Source organism: Gopherus evgoodei, chromosome 5 (genome assembly GCF_007399415.2).
Source record: "Gopherus evgoodei ecotype Sinaloan lineage chromosome 5, rGopEvg1_v1.p, whole genome shotgun sequence".
NCBI lineage: Eukaryota > Metazoa > Chordata > Testudines > Testudinidae > Gopherus > Gopherus evgoodei.
In genome coordinates, this window is record NC_044326.1 from 23521107 (window position 1) to 23536942 (window position 15836).

Genomic DNA, 15836 nt, shown 5'->3' on the forward strand with positions numbered 1-15836 from the left:
AGGCACCATGAGTCTGTCCGCTGACAGCACAGGGCTAAGAGATGGATTGTGGGGCTTACACTGGCCCAGAGATAACTGGTAAAATAGAGGTCAACTGCCTGTTTTGACCACCTTCCAGTACAAAGTTCATGTGGAAGGGATGCCACCTACCACGTTTTATTCCTGGTAAACAGCCAGACATTTGTATTGCTGCATGAAATTAATGCTGTAATACGGGGTAATAAGCATCCTGTATTGAATTGATATAGGACTCAGGATAAAATGCAAGTAAAGGTGTCATTTAATAAGAATCAGGGCCCTGTATCCCTTCACTCCCCCCAAGGAGCAGGCTTGCAACTTTAACCTCAATCTCCCCTGTTTCCCCACCAGGACTACCTCCCTCCCTTCACCATACATCCCCGCCCCCCAGCACTTGCTTGTCCCCAGGTAGAATCCATAACATCTAGCAGCCCCCTTCTATGTCCCCCTGGTTGTCTCAAAGAAACATCCCTCTCATCTCTGCTTGGCCCCAGCCTTAGAGCTCACGTGACCCTTCCTGGGCTACAAGAACTGGCACCTCCCTAGCTCTCATCCCTTCTGCAACCCCCTAGTCCCCTGGGCAGCGCTGGCCCCCTTGCAACCCTCTAATCCTCTGGATAGTGGTCGAGACCCCCTTCCTGGGGTACCTCCTTCCCTGCCCCCAGGGAGCATTTACCCAGAGGATGCTGTAGCACTCCACGCCGCTATATCCCTTCGGGGCGCAGGCTAGAGAGAGCAGCTCCCCCGCCCCACCTGCCCCGGGGCCTGGGGCTGGGGCACTCCCCCTCCCTCCTTTGTTCTGCCTGGCTCCGCCTCCTCCCAGCGCTGCCGGCTGATTGGGCAGCGGAGCCGCCAGTCTGGGCCGGCTCCGGCATGTGTGAATGATACTCCCCGGGCTCGCTGGCGGCGGCTGCCTCCTCCTTTCCCCCGGCCTGGAGCGGAGCCGCTGCTCCCTGCCCGGTCTCCCCATTGTTGCGCCGGGTCTCGGGGTGGGCAGGCGCCCGGCTTGTGCGGAGAATTGCTGCAGGACAAGGCTCGAGGTAGGAAATGTCTCTCTGCTGCCTGAACTCTCGCTGCGCTGCCCCTGTCCCGGCTCCGTTTGCCAGCCAGCCCCAGTGCCAAGGCAGCACCGGCCCGCTGGGCTCGGCCGAGGGGGCTCCGAAATGGGAAAGGGGCTTTCTCTGGCCGGACTCTGCTCCCCCCCTAACCCCCAGGCAGCCCCTGCAAACAGCCGGGGCTGGAAGTGCTCTGGAAAGCACCCAGCGCAGGGACAAAAAAAGCCCAAGTTTTGGCTGGGAGAAGCACATGGAAAAAGCGGTGATGGAGCCAGAGCATCAGGCGGCAGCAGTTCAGCCAGTTACTGGTTTCCCCCTTTGCAAGATCTCTGGTGGCTGGGTTCCCCCCCGCCCCGACTCGGTTGCGCTGTTACATGATGCAACCCTTGCGTAGGGTTTGAAAGAGCGAAAATCTGGGTTGAGCTCTTCGCAGATTGTGCCATCTGCTTGTGATCCTTGTGACTCCAATCTCCAGTGCAAGGCACCAGCCTGTCTGACGGGCTGCCCCAACTCCGGGAGGCGGCTGCTTTGTACGGCAGAGGGTTTCATGCTATCCCGCCACCTTTGGGGACAGTCCACCTCGGTTTTGTCATTTCAACCCGTTTCAGCACGGGGGGAGGGAGGAGGAATTGCATCATGTTACAGTCCCGGAGTCAATAAGAGCGAAGGCAAAAAGAACCATCTTTCCAGACCTATCCGCACTGGCTTCACCAGTATATGACCCCCTCCGCTGTATTTCCTGTTCAACGGAGAGGTTAAAACTAAAAAGCAGCCGTGTGATTGGTAGAAAGATGTTCAGTTCACAGCGACGTATTTTGATTTCTTCCACTGGGATTTTTTTTTTTTAATTCAGTTTGTACTTGGTCGGTTCTGCTTGGAGATAGGTGACATTTACCCAAGATTTAGCGCGTTGAAAAATGAGGAGTGAGGCAACAGAGAGAGATGTTTGGAGCCAGGAAAATTGAGCACATTCTCTCGTTTGTGTACAGAGTTCAAAGACATCCAATAAACTGTATTGATCTTAAGAAAGGAAGGGATTCACCGGCCTGGAGGGTTGTATAGAGGAATATACACGTGTCTCGGAGAAGAAACACCATCTTTCCCTTCCATGGATGTTAGGGATGGAAAAGACTTTAGCTTTTCCAGTCTCTCCCATTTGTTTCATCAGTATTTATTCCTCACACTTAAGAGACTTTTAGTTAGTTAGTTTTTCATGCTTGGACCATGGATGATGGTTTCAAGTAAAATTAGAATTATAAAATTATGAAGCAGACCCCATATGCAGAGAGATCCCTTCAAAAAACATTGTGTTGTAAAATTGTGGGCATGCCAGCCTCACACTTTATAAAGATTTCTGTTGATATCACTCTTTGTTTTGCTTCATGGCAGAAAACTATATTCTGACAACATGGATCAACTCTACTGCTTATGATATTTTTCACAAGTGGAGTACCCCTCCTGCCCACATACAGCCTTGCGGTACTGTCCAGCTACTACTGTGGGCATCAAAGTGCCATACCTTTCTCTGAGAAGCTGGATAGGGTATCTAGGGAAATGTGAGGTTAATTTTTCTCTGTCAGGTCTGTGTAGGCATGCCAGATGGGGGGAAAGGTATCAGCTGGTTTGGCAGCTGGTAGTTTGGTTGGGATACTTAGCAATGGAGGAGGAGTACTTCACCCACCTCTCCTCTATTGAGCATCCCTCAGTCGTCTCCTATGCCTCCAGGTCACCTCCCAGGAAAAAACTCCCCAAATACCTTGCTTTTGTAAACAAGTTATTTTGTCTTTTGGAAGAAAATGGCAATGGAATAGGAGAAGATCTGGGGCATTGGACACTAGGTAGAGTGGGTGAGGGCAGTCATGTTACCATGGCAACATGATTACCAGAAACAGTCAGGAAAATCTTAAAATGGATTTTGAAAAGAAAAGGAGAGTACACTCTGCTCTATTTTTGTGAAAACACCATGGATTTTAATGGCAGTCCTGTACTGATGGAATGATGAGCACTTATTTCCCATCAGTCAGCCATTGTTTGGTGTTTTGTCAAAGAACAATCTCTAGACAACAGTATCAGCATTGGATGCTAGGGTTTGGGAAGATCACCTGGGTCAGAATTGTTCCAAATAGACTGTCTATCATAATCTCTTGAAAGGAGGGGCTTGTGAGCACCAACAAATGCACGGAACACAGGAGCTTCATATACCAGTCATTGATAGTGTTTTAAAACCTTACAGGTTTTGGATGGAAGTATTTGTGTTTTGTTGTGAACATAAATACCATAGTTCTATTTAATATGCATAGCCATCCATGTACTTTTGAAGCGCTTTATCAAAAGGAACTAGCGGGGGACTTTATAGACAGAAGATGCTGAACTCATGCGTTGGAGGGACCTTTTCCAGAAAGTATGTACCTGCCAAGGATTCCACCAAAGCTTTAGGCTGTGCCGTGGGAAGGCAAGCAAAATAATAAAATGGACTCCAAGGCTTCTCCAAATTCAGGAGAATTTCTGACCTTTAAAAAGAGAGAGATCTTATTTATTTATGTTTAAGAAACTATTGCTGAAAGCAGAATGAGCCAGATTCTGCATTATAGTTCACCTGGACAATCCCATTGACTGCAGTGTGGTATAAGAGCAGAATTTAGATGGTCTTTTAAACCTGTCATCTGTGAGTTTAGAGTCAGTTAAAGGAGGGAAAGGCTTCCAGGAAAGGATGTTTGTAGGAAATAAGATGTGGTTGCATCTTCAGGAGATGATTCTGTTTGTTGTTCCTTTTCAATGGTGTAAGGAAAATCAACTCTAATGTCAGAACATGAATCATCTTGTCACTGCTACTCATCAAAGCTTCCCTGAAACAGAACGCCCTAGGGCAGTGATTCTCAATTTTTTTTTCCCGCAGGCCATTGGCGGACCACTTAATAATCTTTCCAAATGTTGTTTGTACCATTAGCTAACTATTGTAAAGCGCTTTGGATAAAAGATCTATATAAAAAAAACCCCTAATAATAATAAACTTTTTTGTTCTACAAATAAAAGCACTCATATTTTAATATCAGTAGTCTTACCTTTCTAATGTGATGGATGTGCCTTCTCTCCCCTGCTGCAGCAGACCCTGAGCTGAAGCTGAGAAGGAGGGGGTCTCTCCCTCTTTCCCTTGCTGCAGCAGCCCCTGAACTAGGTCTGGGAAGGAGGGGGTCTCTCCTCCAGCATAGCAGCCACAGAGCAGAGGCTGGGAAGGAGAGCCATCTCCCCGCAGCCGCAGCCCTGGAGCTGGAGAAAGTTACCTCTTTCTCTGCCCATCGCAGCCCTGCATGTCCCAAATTCCCCCCACCCCCTCCTCTCAACCCACTGCCCCCTCCCACCTGCCTCCTATTCCCCCCAAGGCCACCACCTCACCTTACATGTGCATCTTCTCCAGGATCCAGGCACCTAATTAGTGGAGCCGCGTCTGCGAGGCTCCACTAATTAGGTGAGTGGCCCTTCATTCTCTTGCCTAGGGCCACCCAGGCACGCACCTTAGAGGGAACTATCTGCAGACCACCTGAATGGAGCTCGGACCACAGTGTAAGAACCTCTGCCCTAGTGCAAAGAGTTGTCACTTCAGTGCTCCTTAGCAGTGTATGGAGAGGTACAGGCTTAGTTTCAGGCATTTATCTAAAACTTTCATTTCAAATGCCTCTATCAAGGGGAGTGTGGTTAACCAGGCATCCACTTGATTAACCACATTGATCAAAGCTGTTTCCTTTGTTTTGGAAAAGGTGTGGAGGGAAGGGGTGTGTTTTTATATTTATCTAAAAAGATAATATATTCTGATAAGTGGAAGGAGGTGGAGATGGCCTACTTTTTCTTCCAAATGATTGGGCACATTTAGTTCATATTTTTATGCCTACAGCACTCTAAAACCCTTTGACTGGCAGCCTCTTCAAAAGATTGATGCATCTTTTCCATCTAGACAGATCAGTTACATGACTTATGACTTTCTGTGGATATATTCCTGTGTTTCCGCTTAGTCATCATTGTGTTTATTGATTATTCACTGAGAACACAGAAATGGACAGGTATCTAGGTTAATGTACTTCAGTTTTTCAATGAAATCCAGATTTTAGACCTAATGGTAATTACTTGAAAAACAGAGCTGGACTTAGGTTCTATAAGGCTACTATAAACAGTGGAACAAAGGCCTTATGCCTTCTAAAACATAAAATAGGTATATTTCTCAAAGTTAAGTTCTTTATCCATTGAGGTGTCCTTCAGTCCCTATAGTTGTATGGCATCTAAGGCTGCCTTGCAGAGAATTCACCTTTTCTAAATGAGAGTATGTCTACACTTGCTATTTAAAGTGGAAAAAGTCCCTTTTTTGTGCAAAAACCATGGGAGTGTCTACACTTGCCAACGACTCTTTGAGATGAAACTCAGATGTTTCACTGCAGAAAGAAAACCACCTCCCCGAGAGGCATACAGCTCTTACCGATGATGCTTTTGCAGTGGTGTGCAAGTGAAGACGTTCTTCCTGTTTACACAGCTTTTAGCCTCCACAGGATATCCCACAGTGCCTAGGTGACCACTCTTGCCAGCAGCTCTGCTGCTCTGATGCCAGGTAAACAGACATCCACGCCCCCCCCCCCCCACACCCCCAGGAAAGCCCCGGGAACTTTGAAATTCCCCTTCCTGTTTTCTTGGCAAATGCTCACTTATCTGGCCAGGTGACAATGCCTGCTCCACGGAGCAAAGGATCCCCTGCTTGGAGCCTTGCTGAACTGCTGGAGCTGATCAGTGTTTGGGGAGAGGAGGTTGTGCAGGGACCCAGGATCCCCCGCGATCACCCCCTCCCCCAAGACTCATCCTCAAACTAGAGAGAGCTGCACTGTGGGATAGCTGCCCTCAGTGCACTGCTCTTGTCTGATGGAAGTGCTACTAGTGTAAACACTCTGATGCCTGCGGAAGTGAGTGAGTACACAAACCAGCACTTTTCTTTCACTGGTTCAGTATCACCGGTGAAGTTGACAGCGCAAAAACTCTGTAATATAATAATAATTAGTTGGAGATATACCTATCTCCTAGAGACCTTGACAGGTCATTGAGTCCAACCCCTTGCCTTCACTAGCAGGACCAAGTACTGATTTTTGCCCCGATGGCCCCCTCAAGGATTGAACTCACAATCCTGGGTTTAGCAGGATAGTGCGCAAACCACTGAGCTATCCCTCCCCTCAAAAGTACACACACACACACACACACACACACACACACACACACCACACACACACACACACACACACACACACACACACACACACACACACACACACACACACACACACACACACACACACACACACACACACACACACACACACACACACACACACACACACACACACACACACACACACACACACACACACACACACACACACACACACACACACCTACCTATCTCTCTCTCTCTCTCTCTCTCTCTCTCTCATAGAACTGGAAGGGACCCTGAAAGGTCATTGAGTCCAGCCCTCTGCCTTCACTTGCAGGACCAAGTGTAGGCATAGCCTGACTCTTAGAAAAGTCACTAAGATCTTGCATATAGATCTCTTGTGGGAAGGCAACTGGAAAAGCTTAAATGCATATTTACCAAATGAGAACAAGGTAATCAAAGAGAAAAATAATGTAAACACTTATTTTTCTACCTGGAAGTGGGTTACATTCTACCTTTGGCTGGGTGAATGGGATGGCATGAGTGACTGTAAAGGTGGCCTTACTACTTAAGTTTGTTTCCTTCAAGGATGCTTACAGGAATAGGGTGGGAAATAATCAGAAATAAAGTCAAAAGGTGGTATAGGCACAGCTGTGCCATCAAGGGCAGAACATGGTTCAAAGCATGCATGATGCAGTAAGGTCTGACCCTGCAAGCTGCTGAACACCCTCAATTCCCATTGAAGTCAATGTGAGTTAATGGCACTCCACTCATTGTGGAAGTGGCCCTGGGAGAATATAATAGGCTGTTGGGCAGACTGATCAACATCTTTCCTGATCTACACTAGAAAATTACATTGGTTTATCTATGTTGTTCAGGGCTGTGAAAAACCCTGAGTAGTGTAATTAAGCCAACCTAGCCCTCACTGTAGACAGCCCTATGTTGACGGAAGAATTCTTCCATTGACCTAGCTACCACCTCTTGGGCAGGTGGATTACCTGCGCCAATGGCAGTGTCTACACTGAAACACTACAACAGTGCAGCTGTAGCATTTCAAGTGTAGGCAAGCTCTCTGTTTCACATTTTGCCACTGTGTCTATCAAGATAAATAGGGGGAAATGTTACCATAAAGGATTGCTTTTGGCTTTCCTTTATAATGGCTTTGCTGTCAAAAATACAAGCACCTTGGGAGTAGACTGTGTATGTTTGCCAGTATAACTGACAAAAATTATTAGAAACTGATGGTAAAAAACAAAACAAAACTCTTTGTCATGGTATAAATCCCCACTCTGAACCTTAGCGTCCAAGAGATGGGGCACCAGCATTAATTCCTCTAACCTCAATTACCAGCTTAGTACTTGTAGCACTGCCACCAACCAGGAATTCCAGTGCCTGGTACACTCTGGTCCCCCCTAAACCTTGCCCGGGGACCCCCAAGACCCAGTCCCTCTGAATCTCAACACAAAGAAAGTAAATCCTTTCCCTCACCGTTGCCTCTCCCAGGCTTCCCCTCCCTGGGTTACCCTGGAAGATCACTGTGATTCAAACTCCTTAAATCTTAAAACAGAGAGGAAAATTCACCTTCCCCCACTCCTTCTCTCTCTCCCTCCCAGACTCTCCCTGAGAGAGAAAGTAATCCTAACACAGAGAGAAAATTAACCTCTCTCCCCCCCTTCCCTCCTTTCTCCCCACCAATTCCCTGGTGAATCCAGACCCAGTCCCCTCGGGTCTCACCAGAGTAAAAAAAACAATCAGGTTCTTAAACAAGAAAAACTTTTAATTAAAGAAAGAAGAAACAGTAAAAATTATCTTTGTAAATTTAAGATGGAATATGTTACAGGGTCTTTCAGCTATAGACACTGGGAATACCCTCCCAGCCTAAGTATACAAGTACAAATTAAAATCCTTTCAGCAAAATACAAATTTGAACTCCTTCCAGCCAAATACACATTTGCAAATAAAGAAAACAAACATAAGCCTAACTCGCCTTACCTACCTAATATGTACTATTTCGAATCTATAAGAACCTGTATCAGGGAGATTGGAGAGAAACCTGGCTGCGCATCTGGTCACTCTCAAAACCCAGAGAGAACAACCACCAAAAACTAACAACACACACAAAAACTTCCCTCCCTGAAGATTTGAAAGTATCCTGTCCCCTAATTGGTCCTCTGGTCAGGTGACAGCGAGGCTCACTGATCTTGTTAACCCTTTACAGGCAAAAGAGATATGAAGTACTTCTGTTCTATTAACTCTTACTTATCTGTTTATGATACTCTGGCATAAATAAGAAAAGTTAATCTCATTTTTAAAAAAAGTAAAAAGGAATAAATAAAAAAAAAAACGTGCACTGGTTTCATTCTGAGTTCTGAGACAATTCTGGGATTTCTGTTTTCTGACTAGCTTTCTCCTTGGGCATATCTTTGCCAAGACATGTTTTAGAACGGATGGGGATGGCTTTTTTGTTCCAGGGCAGATACAGATAATTTCTGCGCTTGTGCCAAAGGCTTTATAAGCACTAAATACTGAACAAAAAAATCCCATCATTCATCAGTAATAAGCATCAGAAATCAGTGCACAAGTGCTTTCAGTTTAATCTGTACTGTTGCTGATGTCTCAGCTGGTAAAATGCAGTATTTGTGTATGAGAGGTAATTGTGGTGAGCTGTACTAAGTATACGTTATTCATTAGGGAACTGTCATCATATCATGGTTGTGAATCCCTGAAGTGTCTATCCCTTTCCTAATCATATCTAAACACTTATAGAACACAAGAACTTGGTGTTATTCCACTTGACTGGCTGACCAGTCTTCTGGTTCATTTAGTACATCATCAGCTGGTAGCCACGGCTAAGGAGTAGGTCCCTTACAGTTATTCTAAACTAGAGTTCAGAAACTTGGCGTATGTCATACATCCATAGTAACTAAACTAGCATTGTGATCTTTAATAGACTAGTCATAATTGCATGTTATCTTTATGGAAAAAAAGGGAAAACCAAAGGCTATTTAATGGGACACGTTCTTCTTAAACCAACAAATAATATTAAGCATTAGGACTGTCAAGGTGCCACCTGCATTTTAGGCCTCTAAACTTGAGTGTTTGGAATGATTTGTTTGTCCAATAAAAAAATCTCATTACCTAGTTGGTTTAGTTTTTAAGAGATAAATTACAGATGCTAGAGCGATTTAGAGTCTTAACTGGCTCCCTTATCATGATAATGTCATGGTAATTGTTCTAAAAGGGGAGTGGAGGAAGTGATGTATTGTTACTAGCAATTAGCATATGTGATTAAATTGCCTAGGCATTTCTTATCAAGACCAGCTGCAAACAATTGAGGAGTGGCCTTCACAGAATTTACTAGTGTAGTCATCAATCGGATATGGCACCAAGCTTTATCACATCCTGTCTGTGTGGCTCACAGGCCACATGCTGTCAAGTCTAGGGAGAGAAACAAGGGGAACTACTGTAGGTTTTACATTAAACAAAGCAAACAACAGTGAACTTTTCCCATCTGCGCTTACTTCATTGGCAGATTTTGACTTGTACATTGTGCTGCTGGTCTGGCCTAATAAAATGAAACTGTTTTAAATCAATGTGACAGACCTGCACGAGACTCTTATAAATTGCAGTCTCATTGATGAATCATTCACAAAGCCTTCATTGCATCTTCTGCTTTCCAGAGTCAAAACAGTTCAGTTCTAACCCCAGGCAGAGCACTATTTTATTAAGAAGGGATCAGTGTGATTTGCTAAAAAAAAACTAGGAGTCTGGTGTCACCTTCAAGACTTAACAGATTTATTTGGGCATAAACTTTCATGGGAAAAAAACCCACTTCTTCAGATGCATGGAGTGAAAATTACAAATGCAGGCATAAATTTACTGATACATGAAGGGAGTTACCTTACAAGTGGAGAACCGGTGTGACAGGATGGATGTGATCCACTCCCAATAATTGATGAGGATGTGTCAATACCAAGAGAGGGAAAATTCCTTTTGTAGTGAGCCAGCAACTCCCAGTCCCTAATCAAGCCCAAATTAATGGTGGTAAATTTGCAAATGAATTGTAGCTCTGCAGGTTCTCTTTGAAGTCTGTTTTTGTAGATTTTTGTTGAAGGATGGCTACTTTTAAATCTGTTATTGAATGTCCACAGAGATCGAAGTGTTTTCCTACTGGCTTTTGTATGTTACCATTCCTGATGTCTGATTTGTGTCCATTTATTCTTTTATGTAGCGACTGTCCACTTTGGCCAATGTACATGGCAGAGGGGCATTGCTGGCACATGATGGCATATATCACATTAGTAGATGTGCAGGTGAATGAGCCCCTGAAGGTGTGGCTCATGTGGTTGGGTCCTCTGATGGTGTCACTAGAGTAGATATGGAGACAGAGTAGGCAATGGGGTTTGTTACAGGGATTGGTTCCTGGGTTAGTGTTTCTCTGGTGTGGTGTGTAGTTGCTGGTGAGTATTTGCTTCAGGTTAGGCGGCTGTCTGTAAGCAAGAACTGGCCTGTCTTCCAAGGTCTGTGAGAGTGAGGGATCATTTTCCAGGATAGGTTGTAGTTTGTTGATGACGTGCTGGAGAGGTTTTAGCTGGGGGCTGTACATGATTTGTTGTTTATTTTCAAATGCTTGCTGCAAATCTAGGTGCAAAGTAAATAAAGGTTTTGGGACTGCACTTGCTCTTACATTAATTAATGCTTTTTTTTCAGAGATTTGAACCTATGAGTGGGTGTTTTCATTTACGGGAGTGGGGGGTGGGCAAGGTTGGTTATTACCTTAGCAAATGTATCTGTGGTGTTGTGGCTGTGGTCCGTTGATGGAGGGCATTGAACTAGAAACACATGTTGCAGTATTTTGTTCAGCACGGGTGACAGCTTCATGAGTGGTGTACGGCAGTTTGTCTTGAGAATATGTGGAGAAGGCGGCCCTGCTGTGACATCCACTGACTAGGGACTATCTACATTAGAAGCAAAGGGCTTGGCAGCCCACCTTGGACTGTAGCCCCGCAGTACTGTGATGTTCTCTCTCTCTATGTGCACCCGCCCTGTGTTCTTCTCTATGCAAACATTTTTCAGTCTTAGCACTTTTAAACTTTTCCCTCTTGGGCCTGCTCTGGGTTGGTGAGGAATTACTTTCAATATAATTCGGTTTTTCATTTTTTTGTTTTGTTTTGTTTTTGTTTTTAAGACTTCTGAGGGTTTGGCAGCAGGGTTCATTTGACATGATGAAGGAAAGGAGGAACCCCTTGGATCAAGTAGCCCAGAACAAAATCTGTGGTTGACACCAGTGAGCAAAGGCTCTGTCTTCCTGGTCCTAACCTCCTGCATTGCTCTGCCATCCTCCGGAGCTTAGATGGCACTTACAGACTGGTTTCTAGCCTCTTTGTCAGGATACTATGAATATAGCACAACCTCATAGATATAGGCTTTTTACCCTTTTGAGTTCCTTTACTTTTCCAAACCCTCGCTCTCCAGTCTACTCAAAATGCTGCCACAAAGATTGTCCTTTTCTTCTACTGCTCAGACCATATCATTCCCTTTTTCAAATTCCCTTGCTAGCTTCCTCTTGCCTTCTGCGTTAAGTGCAAGCTTCCTTAGCAAAAAGTAAGGAATTTTGCTGCAGGATGAGAGAATGGGAGGCAATTATGACAAACAAAATTGCAGTATCTAATTTCATCTTCCTGTAGCACTGTCCCTTACGTGAAGGCGTGTACATAGATGATGTTTATTACAGACTCAATTGTAATACAGTCTATTTGGCTGAGACTGGTTCTTGTTTCCTAAAATACATTTAAGGTATTGACCTTCTTGCTGGTTTAAAAAAAAATACTGCCTCGAGCTGTTAACTGGTTAAGCCATTGGTGGAGATAGGATGATCTGACCTTATTTGCTAAATGAGGCAAGTGTCAGCACAAGCTATCTGAAGCTATTTGCATCACATGCCGGCAAACAAATTCTAAAAGGCGTAATAAACAGATGTGTATGGAAGCGTTGGCAGGGCTGTTGGCAGCTGAGTGTAAGTTAGAGAAACCTTGGCCTGGTCCACACTACAGCGTTAAATCGATTTAAACAGCGTTAAATAGATTTAACACTGTACCTGTCCACACTACAAGGCACTTTAAATCGATTTTAAGGGCTCTTAAAATCGATTTCTGTACTCCCCAACGAGAGGAGTAACCCTAAAATCGATATTACTATATCGATTTAGGGTTAGTGTGGACGGAAATCAAAGTTATTGATCTCATTCTTTTACTGAGCTACCCAGAGTGCACCACTCCGGAAATAGATGGTAGCCTAGGACCATGGACGCACACCACCGAATTAATGTGCCCTAGTGTGGACGCGTAAAATCGATTTTATAAAACCAGTTTTTTATAAAACCGGTTTTAATAATTTCGATTTTATGCTGTAGTGTAGACGTGGCACTTGAAGCTATTTTAGTTTATGAGGAGGTGCAGGTAATTTCTGACCAGCCCTGAAAGATGGGAGACACAAAGATGGTGTTAAAAATCCATTTCGGGAACTACAGAACTAACCAGACCTTCCATTTTTTACTGAAATATCCCATTACTAAAGAATACCTATTTAAAATGAAAAAATCATGCTGGTTTTTTTTTGTTTTTTTTTTAAACAAATATCTTCATGGTCTAGAGCCTGCCCATATGTGCAGAAGTGTTCTACTTGGACAACCCCTCATCCACACCATGTGCTTATAATGAAGAGCATAAAAAAGCAGTGAGATTCTCTCTGGTCCAGGGAATTTCTCGGTGGATAGCAGGTCCTTTAGGGAAAACCCTAACTGTTGGCCAGAGATGAATGTCCAGGGTGTGATTTTTGTTGTTCTGAGCTTAGAAACCAAAGAAACCCAACCTTAAATATCTTGGGGGAACTTCTGGACAATAGCCAGTGTGAAGAATGTTGAGTTTAGTTGGGTTGGACCCCAGCTGTGTACATAAAACAACCACATTTCGAGTTTTTTTTTTGTTGAAAAATTATATTTGACAATCATGGTCTCATCTAAAATGAAAAACCAGCTGGGAAGATGCAAAATTTCCCATTTTAAAACAAATAAAAGCAAAAACTAAAACAACCCTACAAATCAACCAACTCAATAAATAAACCCAAACAAACAAAACAAATTCCTTTGCAGAAAGGAAAAGCAGTCTTATCTGTTGGAGAGTTTGTTTGCTCACATGACTCATCAGCTTTTCAGAAGTCCATGAGACTGCTTGCATGCTTATGTGCTTTGCTGCATCAGGGCCCTAGCCTTGTCCTCTCCCTGCGTCCCTTGGGTCATGTCTAGATTAGGAAAACTGGTTGTGTTTTAACATGATTTCACTAGTTGTGGTCAACCCCAGGTTCTCCTAGGTTAGTCTCTCTCCTAGTGGCTGGCTGGCATGTTTTAAAACACAAATTGTTTTCCTAGCTTTAGCATTTTCTCCTTTCTGCCCAATTCCATTATCTTTCTATCCACTTCCTGGAACAATCATTCTTCCTTCTTCTAGCTTCTATGGTGCTACTCAGCCTTGGCTCTCTGAATATTAATACATGCTGGGCTGGTCACAGGAGGGTGCAACTTTTTGAATTTCTCAGACAAAAACGGGCCAGTGTTTGGTTTTTTGTGAGAGACACATTCAATTCCTGATCATCAGGGGGCTTGTTGAAGGAGTGGGAAGGGGAAGGTTTCTCAAGCCATGGCTCCAGTGGTGGCGTAGCTGTTCTTTCCTCCCAAGGATGCAACTTCTCTCTGAAGGAGATGGTTCAGGTGGAGGCATGTATTGGTGCTGTTGTTTTTAATTTTGTTTTTACTGTCTATCCCCATACTCTGGGGTGGGGCCCTGTCTCCGTCCTGCAGACGCTTCTCCAGGCCTTACTTTGCTGTGATCCTGAGAGTATTATTGTGTTGTACTGTAGCCTGGGTTTTAGGGCATGGCTACACTTGCAGTTGTTGAGCACTTTGAGTTAAACCAGCCTTCGTAGAGAAAGCGCTGCAGTCTGTCCACACTGACAGCTGCAAGTGCACTGGCGTGGCCACATTAGCAGTTCTTGCAATGGCCACAGAGAGCAGTGCCTTGTGGTAGATGTCCCAGCATGCAAGTGACTGCAACGTGCTTTGTAGGGGGAGAGAGAATGGGTTTTTGGGGGGCTGTCAGCATGCTGTCTTGTAAGTTCAGACAGCAGCAGACTCCCCCTGTCCCCATCTCTCTCTCTCACAGAGCATTTGACAATAACAGTTGCTTTATCTCAGAGCAGATAAGCATGCCAGCTGTCAGAAACGGAGCTTTCAAAGGGCATATCCACATTCCTGCGGCGATTACAAAACAATGATAAGAGTGGCGACTTGACTTAAGGGGATTATGGGATGTTTCCGGAGGCTGGTCAGAGCGCAGTAATGCAACACCTCATTCACGCAGGCCCTTGGACATTTCAGAAAATCCTCACCAAGCGTTTCTCTTCTCGAGGTGGAGTAGTACCAGGAACTCTCTAGTCCTGGTGTCAGAGCGCTCTATGTGCCTTGCCAGTGTGGACGAGTAGTGAGCTAGGGCGCCTGGGGTTGCTTTAATGCGCTGTAACTTGCAAGTGTAGCCAAGCCCTTAGACAGAAATCATGAAGATCCACACCCGAAGTCAGCCAGGGAACTGCACTGTTTCCTGCAGACTTTTGTGATAGTGATATCTGGAGGTGCTCCCACTCCACTGTTAGGTAGCACTGCTGGCCGAAGGCTACTCCCAGTCACTTCATTTTTATACTGTCAAATCCAGTGTGAATGTATTTGTTCAGTCTTCCGTGTCTCCCACACACCTTTCTGACCATTGTTATGTTTCTGTTAGCATGTGTCTCCCTCTCTCTGCCTGTGCTTCCTACCGAGTCTTTAATTCCAAACTCTTGCTGGACCTGAATTTCCCCCATGTGTTTGGTATGTTCTGGGAGTATTGTCGGGAGAAGAAGTCCCTGTATGAGTCCCTGAGACAGTGGTGGGATGTTGGGAAGATCCAAATCTAGTTGTGCTGCCAGCAGAACACTCAGTCTGCTGCACAGTCTGTATATCGTGCTGTGAGTGCCCTGAAATGGACCTTCATGGATCTTTGTGACAGCCTCGATGTGGGGAATGTGGCGCAGATGCACCAGAGTCTTATGGAGAAGACCAATTTCTGAGTAGCTTGATGGAGGAGAAGGTGCAGAGAGCCATGGTTTGAGCCCATTTCACCCAGATGCATGACACTGATGCTTCCATGAGGGTTGTTTTTGTTTTGTTTTTTTTTGTTTCAGTTTGAAGAGAGACTAGGGACTGCCAGCAGATTCACAGTCTATGGCTGCCTGGTGGTCATCAGATGGCTGATTCTACCAGGACCTGGAAAGTAACAGTTTCCTTTTACAGAGCTCTGTACTTCTGTGAAATGCTGCTGATGGATGAGCTGCACCAGGGGTTACACCATCTGAGTGGCAAGGAGAAGCAGCATCTGGATGCCCCTCTCTTCTTACAGGCGCTCTGGTGCAGTCCCTGTAAGCAGGGCCCCAGGTATCGACGGGCTGCCTTCTGAATTTTATAAACATTTCTGGTATCTTACTGGTTCTGATTT

The 15836-nt window shown here is 44.9% G+C and overlaps 1 protein-coding gene across 3 annotated transcripts in view; it reads left to right on the plus strand.

Moving 5' to 3' along the window:
* Positions 1 to 932: 932 nt before the first annotated feature.
* AFAP1 (actin filament associated protein 1) overlaps positions 933 to 15836 on the plus strand; it is a 183784-nt gene continuing 168880 nt past the window's right edge. For all 3 annotated transcript variants that reach the window (XM_030563808.1, XM_030563811.1, XM_030563810.1), the window contains exon 1: positions 933 to 1058. The gene's annotated coding sequence lies outside the window, so the exon portion shown is untranslated. The remainder of the gene's footprint in view (positions 1059 to 15836) is intronic.